Here is a 7,500-nt window from a genome sequence, read left to right on the forward strand (position 1 = left end):
TCATAACTGTCATGAGCGTAAACTGGTTGCGGGAGAATCTCAAATGTTGGAAGTTTTCAGAAAACACGGCAGCCTTGAAGAGCGTGCAGAGGAGGCCAGCCCACATCAGCAGTCGTTAAGCTATGCTCTGGTGAATGGCTTTCACCCACCCATTGCTGATTTCATTAGGAAGCAAAATGTTAATCATAACTCTGACCGGTCCTTCACATGCATTAACTGCACCCGCTGTGCACAGGAAGGAATTAAAGAAACACGAAAGAAGTCACAAAACTCTGTAGTCGCCGCTTCCCTAGCAGATAGAATCATTTTCCAGGGACAGACTGGAGGAGGGCTGACTAGGGGCAGAAAAAAGAGAGGTGAAGGACCGCGGGCATTTAGGTGGGAACGCGACAGGAGGAAGGAGAAATGCTATGCATGTAGAGAAAGGGGTCACTATGCTAGAGAGTGTCCTAAGCGCAAGCCTGAGTAACCCCACCTGTAATAGATGATTAGTACCCGTCAAAACTGCCAATACACACACATGTTTAGATAATTTTTTTAGATTGCCCTGATCAATAACAGCCGTGCTCCAGACCACAGATTTAATTGAGGTGGATGAGTGTTAAAAGTAATCTGCTTTAAGCTTAGGGTTGCTCAAATTCTGTACAATGACATATGAGATGAAGTAAAATAGGTAAATATTTAAACTAATGATGTGCATAGAGGCACTTGACCTGTGTGAAAGACTGTCATTCTAATATGAGCCATTGTTGAGATATAGAGCGCAGATGTGAAAACAACTAATATGCAGAACCCTGTATAAAATGGCTAAAACTACATGATGGAGAAGCTGAAATTAATATGTGTAAGTCTTTGCCACTGTGGGCAAAGCACGCAACCACTGTGTGAGGTTGCGTTGCTGTCTCTTCTGAGCTGATGAGCAAGCTACACATTATCAGATCAGGAGCTGGCTGAGAACTCATCAAAGAGAGGGGAAGAGAACTATGATAACTCGAGTATGTAGCGTATCCGTGAGTTCAGCTTCTTCTTTCAGATGCGCAGCAGTTTTCTTGGATCTTGACTCGTGTGTAGAGTGTTCATAGCATCAGCATCATGTTCTTGTTTATTTGTTTTGTTGGGTTGAAAACTAACTAGATAAATTTGTGATTATACTTATGGATTACCATGGCACCTATCATCAGCCATATGATTTATTTATGCAGATGAAAAGAGTGAGTGTGAATGTGCCTGATCACAGATGTGTGTGTGCGTTGTGTAAAAGTAATTGTCTCCAATTGTGAGAGCGGTGATTCTGCAGGTCACCAGCTAGTGTAAAGGAAAAATAGTAAAAAAGAGACAAAATTTACATTGTAGATGAAAAATAATCATAGGAAAAAGGTTTTGTGTTTATCAGCCAAGAACAACTACAATCTCATTTTCTGCTTTTAAGAAAGGAGAGTTTGCGAAAGACAGAGAGAGAGTTCTGTGTGTCGGTTAAGCAGTGATGATAATAATGAAAATGTCTTAGTTTGTCACTTTCAGATGAAAAGCAGACCTGGATCGATTTTCCACATGAAGCAGTCGGAAGAAGTTATAGTTTAAGATCATTGGAAACATTCAGGCCAGGTTTCTGGCTAATTTATTTACAGCTCCATGTGTCCCTCAACCTTACAAGTGAGCTCCCTGAAGACAAGAAATGCAGCTCCAAGAGCAATAACATGGCAGATAAGAGACAGCAGCAAAGTCCTGAGCAAAGAGTCCCAGCAAGCAGCAGCAGTGTGGACAAACAGCATCGCAGAAGAGCAAACCCATCATCCTGACTGATTGATGAATGGCACTGTGTTTCCAACAAGCTGCAACTTCACTGTGCTTGTGAAAAGAACGTTTGAGGAGAACTGAGGAGACTGTTGTAAGTTGACATTTGCCACCTTTGGAGAAAATGGCAAGAAGACACAGTGAAGAACACAGGACAAAGCTGGAAGAAGAACTGCCGGCTATTGGACTGTTGAAGTGGGAGAGGACAACAGAGTGAGAGCAGTAGGTGAGAACACAGAGGAATGCTGTTGTTTAATGTGGGAAATCAAAATTTTGGTTAGAAAATCTGGGGAAAAGAAAACTGACTGCTTACGTTGGAAAACTGTGAAAGAGTCTGAAACACTGCAAAAAGAAACATATACAAAATCACACACACAAGCAGAACATGCATTAACCCTACTAACACAACCAAAAGAGAGTCCATGAAGATTAGACAGCATCTTGAGCATGTGAGCCTGTTTATCATCCTGTCCAAGTCACCTCATGTGATGCAAAGACCAGTGGACTCACAGCACGTTAGTTGAAAATGATCAATAATAGCAGAGAAGTGTGTAGGAAAGGCAGCTTTAAGAACATGCCCTGCTGGAGATGCGGCTCCAGACACATTGATTAAATCTGCTTAATAACACAAACACACATGCAATGAAGATCAGCTTGTTATCGCTCATCCGTGTTAAAATAGTGTCAATTTAACAGAGACTTGTTATCAAATGCTGAATTTATCCAATGCTGACAGTTAACTCTCTAGGTTGCAGGACAACAGTTTAATTTTTGTGTGAAAAAAGATTCTGGTTTGAACAACCAGTGATCGGACAATAAATTTAGTTGTTTATATAGTAAATTGGGAGATGCTTTCTGCCTGATTGATGCAGCACAAAATATTTTACTGTATGAGGGAAATTCTATTGTTGTGATAATATTTTGAACATGCATTTCTGTTGTCCTGTCATCTTAGTGGGTTAATAGCTGATATGCAAATTAGTTGATCGTTCTTAGATTAATGCAAGGTGATTGAATTCTAGCACGAGTGAATGAGATGTGTTGGAGTTTGTTTGAGTGGAGACTCTAAAACACTGAGTTTCCTGTTGTGATGTGTGAATGAATCCTGCACCCAGATACACAACTCTGAATACATAAGAACGAACTTTTTTTTGTGAAAAGCATGACAATATGTCACATGTTTTATGATGATGGGGAAAAAAGGAAAACTAAATGAGATCTTTGGCCTAAATGAGTAAAAAGGTACAGATTAAAATCATAGCTAATAAGACATTAGGCTTATGTTGTGTGTTGTGTGGCTGATGGTTGGTTTGAAGTTTATCTAGCTGATGATTTTTCTTTTGTTGTGAAGTTGAGCCTGCCAATTAGTATGATGGTTTGATAAATCATGCTAATGGTATGATTTACCCTCCTGAGATGAGGAGCGTGTGTCATGACTTAACAAGGCCTTTTTATTTTGATACTTTCACAGTGCACTGAAAGTTTTGTTTGATAATCTCTGTTTGAGCAGATTGGAACAAAAGCGCTATACGACATGTCGAGAAAACCGTTGCAAACCGTTGACTTTCTCCAAAATATTGAAATGGGGTCAGGAGAAAGTCACTTATCTGGGATAATTAAGATGAAAGTCCCTGTCAAAAAGGATTCAGCGAGATAATCCAGTCTAAATTCTTCTTTTGAAATTTTCTTCTTTTTTCTTTTTAAAATGACGTCATTTTGCTATGTGTGGAAACTGAATGCGTCGCGGGGTTCCACTTTTAGCAAAGAATGAATGAATGCATGAATGAGTGAATGACAAATGAGTAAGAGAAATAAAACTGACTGATTGACAACAGCTGACAAAAGCTGACACGATTTTACTGATGTAACACGACTGTGCAAAGTTAACCCCCACCTGAGAAAGGTGTAGATAAATCTATGTGTGTGTTTTGTTCTTACAAGGAGCAGGAAGATGATAGCACCATCCGAGGTTGCATGACGATTTAGCCTTTTAAATGCCACTTTCTGTGTTTGCATCTACCAGGGGTGTTATTCACTACCTTGTGTTGCTCACAGAGGTAACTGTGAGAAAGTGTGTATACACCTGCGCAGCGCTAACATTTCTACAGCATTACAGTTCTTCATGTGATTTGATCATGTGGTTGATGTTTTCCTACTACAGGATTTCTGGGTTCATGTATGAAGAAAACTGTGTTTGCAGGTTATGAATTGGTGATGCTGTTACACTGTGTTGTTGGGGAAATGTAAAGGTTACTTTGACGATGTGAATAACATGTGAAACATTTCCTGTGTTGAAACTAGTGTCACTTCTTTCCACAGCTATAAATAGCTAACTTTATGGTATTTTTATGGCACCTCTGGACCCTGTCAATTTGTGCCTGACCTCCAGGATTGTCCATGTGTGTTGCTAATGTTTGTTTTTCTAAGAGTGCATGTAGAGGATTCAGCAGAGACGGACAAGTAACGTGAGAAAGCAAATAAGAGATGCAGTGTTTATGGAATAGTTTAATATGGGGCTCATTAGCTGGCCACTACTGAGCTCCTAGTGATAGCTAAGTGGAGTGACTTTGCTTAAGGGAAGTCACCGATTACATTAATGTTAACTGAGTACATGGGATGATCCATGTCTGAGGCAAATTATGCCAATAATTGCAGTTTACCAATTTGAGAAAACCTGCATATGATACTTGTCCTCTTGATGCTGAATGCTTTATTACTCGTATTATACAATTGTTTATAAGTGTGAAGGTTGATTTTACTTCTAGATCTTGTTTTCCAGGCCATGATGGTGTGTATGCAGGCTCCTGGCGGAGCCAGGTTTTAAGCAAACCTAATATGCAAAACACACTAACATCTTTTATTGCAGTATTATAGGTCCAGGGTGGTGCTGCTCCAGAGGGGGAGACACCCTGATGTTGCCTGGGACATGATCTCGCTAACTTTTTTCTTTCAGACAGGACTCTAGGTTTGATGAGTTGACTCATGGGAGTGTCCATGCGTCAAGAGGAGGGGTCCAGAATTACAGAGTTACATGAAACTATCTTTTTTTATGTTTTCTAAACTATGTTTTTATGATTTTTGTGTGATTAACAGTTCATTTACAGGTATTAAACCTATGCAAGTGGTGTATCCATGTTTAGATGAGGCTTTGATGGTCCATAGATGGAGCTCACTGAACTAAAGAATGTGGTTTGATGATGACTGACATGCTTTCCAGATAGAAGTTTTTTCCTCCTAGCAAGGAAATACAGGTGCAGCAGTCCAGGGTATTGCTGAAAGGAACCTCCTGAGAAATCTTCTGAGGCCCAGTGAGAAGCGAACCCATTCCAGGCATAGCTGACAGCCAAGGAAGTGGTTGAGGTCAAAGGTCGAGCTGTTTGGGGCCCATCATGAGATCAGACTTTGGAGCCACAGCAAGGACCACGAAGCTGCGTTGGAATGAGAGCTGTGCCAAGGGGGCTTTCCAGAGACCAACAGAGGAGATTGTGGACGACATACGGGCACCTGAAGGATAAGGGGAGCGTGCCAAGCTCCAATCGACAGCGCAGGGGGATTTCGAGGATGGCATCATGATTCTGTGAAAAGCACAGGAACCAGAAGCGATGGTGGTGATGACAGCAGTTTCCTATGAACATCACCTAATGCTGTGTCACTATACTGTGCATACAATGACACACTGAAGACTGCTGGGATCATAACAGCAGTAAGATAACTGGATTCAGCACCCTTTCCACAGAGGGTTTTTCCTGCAGAGAATGGACAATGGAGGAGTCATAAATATCCCCCACAGGACAGAGGCCTGAAGTGAGGTGATGGGGGTTGGCAGAGGCCATAAAACTAGAGTGCTGAAGAGGTCTGCCGCTTTCAAGATAGCTGAGACCCACGTTGACAAACAACAAACTCAACTGGTATGTTTGAATGTCTATTCTACATACATTTGGACTCTGGTCCTATGGACAGTGATGGGAACAACTGGAAGAGACATTTATGACGCGCTACAAAACCACCCTGTAGAGAGACGTGTGATTTACATGTCTTGCAGAGGAGCACCACCAAGCTGGAGTGTTTTTGAAAATGTTAATTTCTCTTTTGACCATTAACAATTCATTTGTTCACTTGTAGGATGCAGTTACCATTGAATGAGATCAATGAGAAATTGGATAATTTCTAATACATTTGTTGACCTGTGCGTGTTACAGTAATTTAGAGTGATTGACATACGCTGAGTATAAAAATGGCTGCATTGACACTGTCAGACGTGAGGTATTCATAACTGGGTACTTTTCTAGCATAACTGCCAAAAAGGAGGGAATGTTAGGTTTTGTATTGTTGATTGTCATTTATGCTTAGAGTTTTATAATTAGTTGTAGATTAATAGAAGTTGATCCTTAGTAGTCTGCAGACACACGTTGTGTGCATTCCAGAGCACTCTGGCTTTCACACCCACATCCTGAGAGCATGGGAGAGGTCGTACCTTGTCTTATTGTTTTATGGTAGGATAAACGTATCTATGTCTGTTTTACTCTAAGTGCATTTTGTTTAGATGAACTGCTGGACTTCCAGGCCAGCAGGGTTAGGAAGTCATTTTATGACCACACACACACACACACACACACACACACACAGGGTATTCTTTGTTCACATGTATACCTGGGTACGCTGTTATATGTTAATGAACCTATGCATATTCATGGAACCACAATAAAAGAGCAGTGTTACGGGGGAGCGGACGAGAGCAACTGGGGTCAAGCGAAGGAACGGCGCCTGTCCAGTTCTCTCCCGTGCACGTGAAACATGAAGAACTTGCCTACTCGTGTCTTGCTTGCTGTGTAATTACATTGCCTTCAACGTTCCAGCGAATAGGTTCAAGCTACAAACCTATCAGCCATGCTTTCAAGCTGATTTTTAGTTCAAAGATGAAGCTGTATTTAAGAACATTTGAGAAACGCTGAGAAAATAAATTACACTCTGTACACACTTTGGGCAACTCAGTGTCCAGAACTCTGGACAGCCAACACGCTATGCTTATTGCTTCACTTTATTTGGGGGCGTTTATGTTGTCTGTTGAGACTTGTGAAACCACATGAAGACCAGAGAGCACCAAGGATTTGAATCACTGAATCTAGTTCCATTAAAAGATAGGGAGTAGCAGAAGCATGTGTGACGTGCTCAAACACAGCTGAGTCAAATGCTTGAATTAGCTCTTCAGCATGGCATCAAGTTTGGCAAAGACCTGATAACAAGCCATTCATTTGATTCAGGTGTGTCAGAGCAAGGATGCATCTAAAAGCTTAAGAAAAGTAGCTCTCCAAGACTAGAGTTGGAGACCCCTGTGCTTGGCTATGTACAGATAAGGAGCCGCCCTCGGTGATCAGGAGCAGTTATACTGCCCGACTGACTCACTCGGCGCCTGTACTGCAGGGTTACTTGTCTCTGTTTTTGGGGAACAGGTCCTGACTGTCGTCTGTTTTTGGACACAGTTCAGAAAATCGGGCCATCCAAAACACATAGCAGAGGATGGTTTCGATCCATCGACCTCTGGGTTATGGGCCCAGCACGCTTCCGCTGCGCCACTCTGCTGGACAGCACCCCAGATGGGACTCGAACCCACAATCCCTGGCTTAGGAGGCCAGTGCCTTATCCATTAGGCCACCGGGGCAGATGAGCGCTTGACTTCCTTTTTTTGGAGGTTGTTTCGGGGGTTCG

At 41.9% G+C, this 7,500-nt stretch overlaps 1 protein-coding gene and 1 non-coding gene across 2 annotated transcripts in view; both read right to left on the minus strand.

The window, feature by feature from the left end:
• atp7b (ATPase copper transporting beta) overlaps window positions 1–7,500 on the minus strand; it is a 93,433-nt gene that overhangs the window by 67,262 nt on the left and 18,671 nt on the right. The gene's annotated exons all lie outside the window — the stretch shown is intronic.
• On the minus strand, window positions 7,381–7,453 carry trnar-ccu (transfer RNA arginine (anticodon CCU)). The gene has a single exon. It is a non-coding gene; the product is annotated as a tRNA-Arg (tRNA).

This window comes from Pelmatolapia mariae, linkage group LG23 (assembly GCF_036321145.2).
Source record: "Pelmatolapia mariae isolate MD_Pm_ZW linkage group LG23, Pm_UMD_F_2, whole genome shotgun sequence".
Lineage (NCBI taxonomy): Eukaryota > Metazoa > Chordata > Actinopteri > Cichliformes > Cichlidae > Pelmatolapia > Pelmatolapia mariae.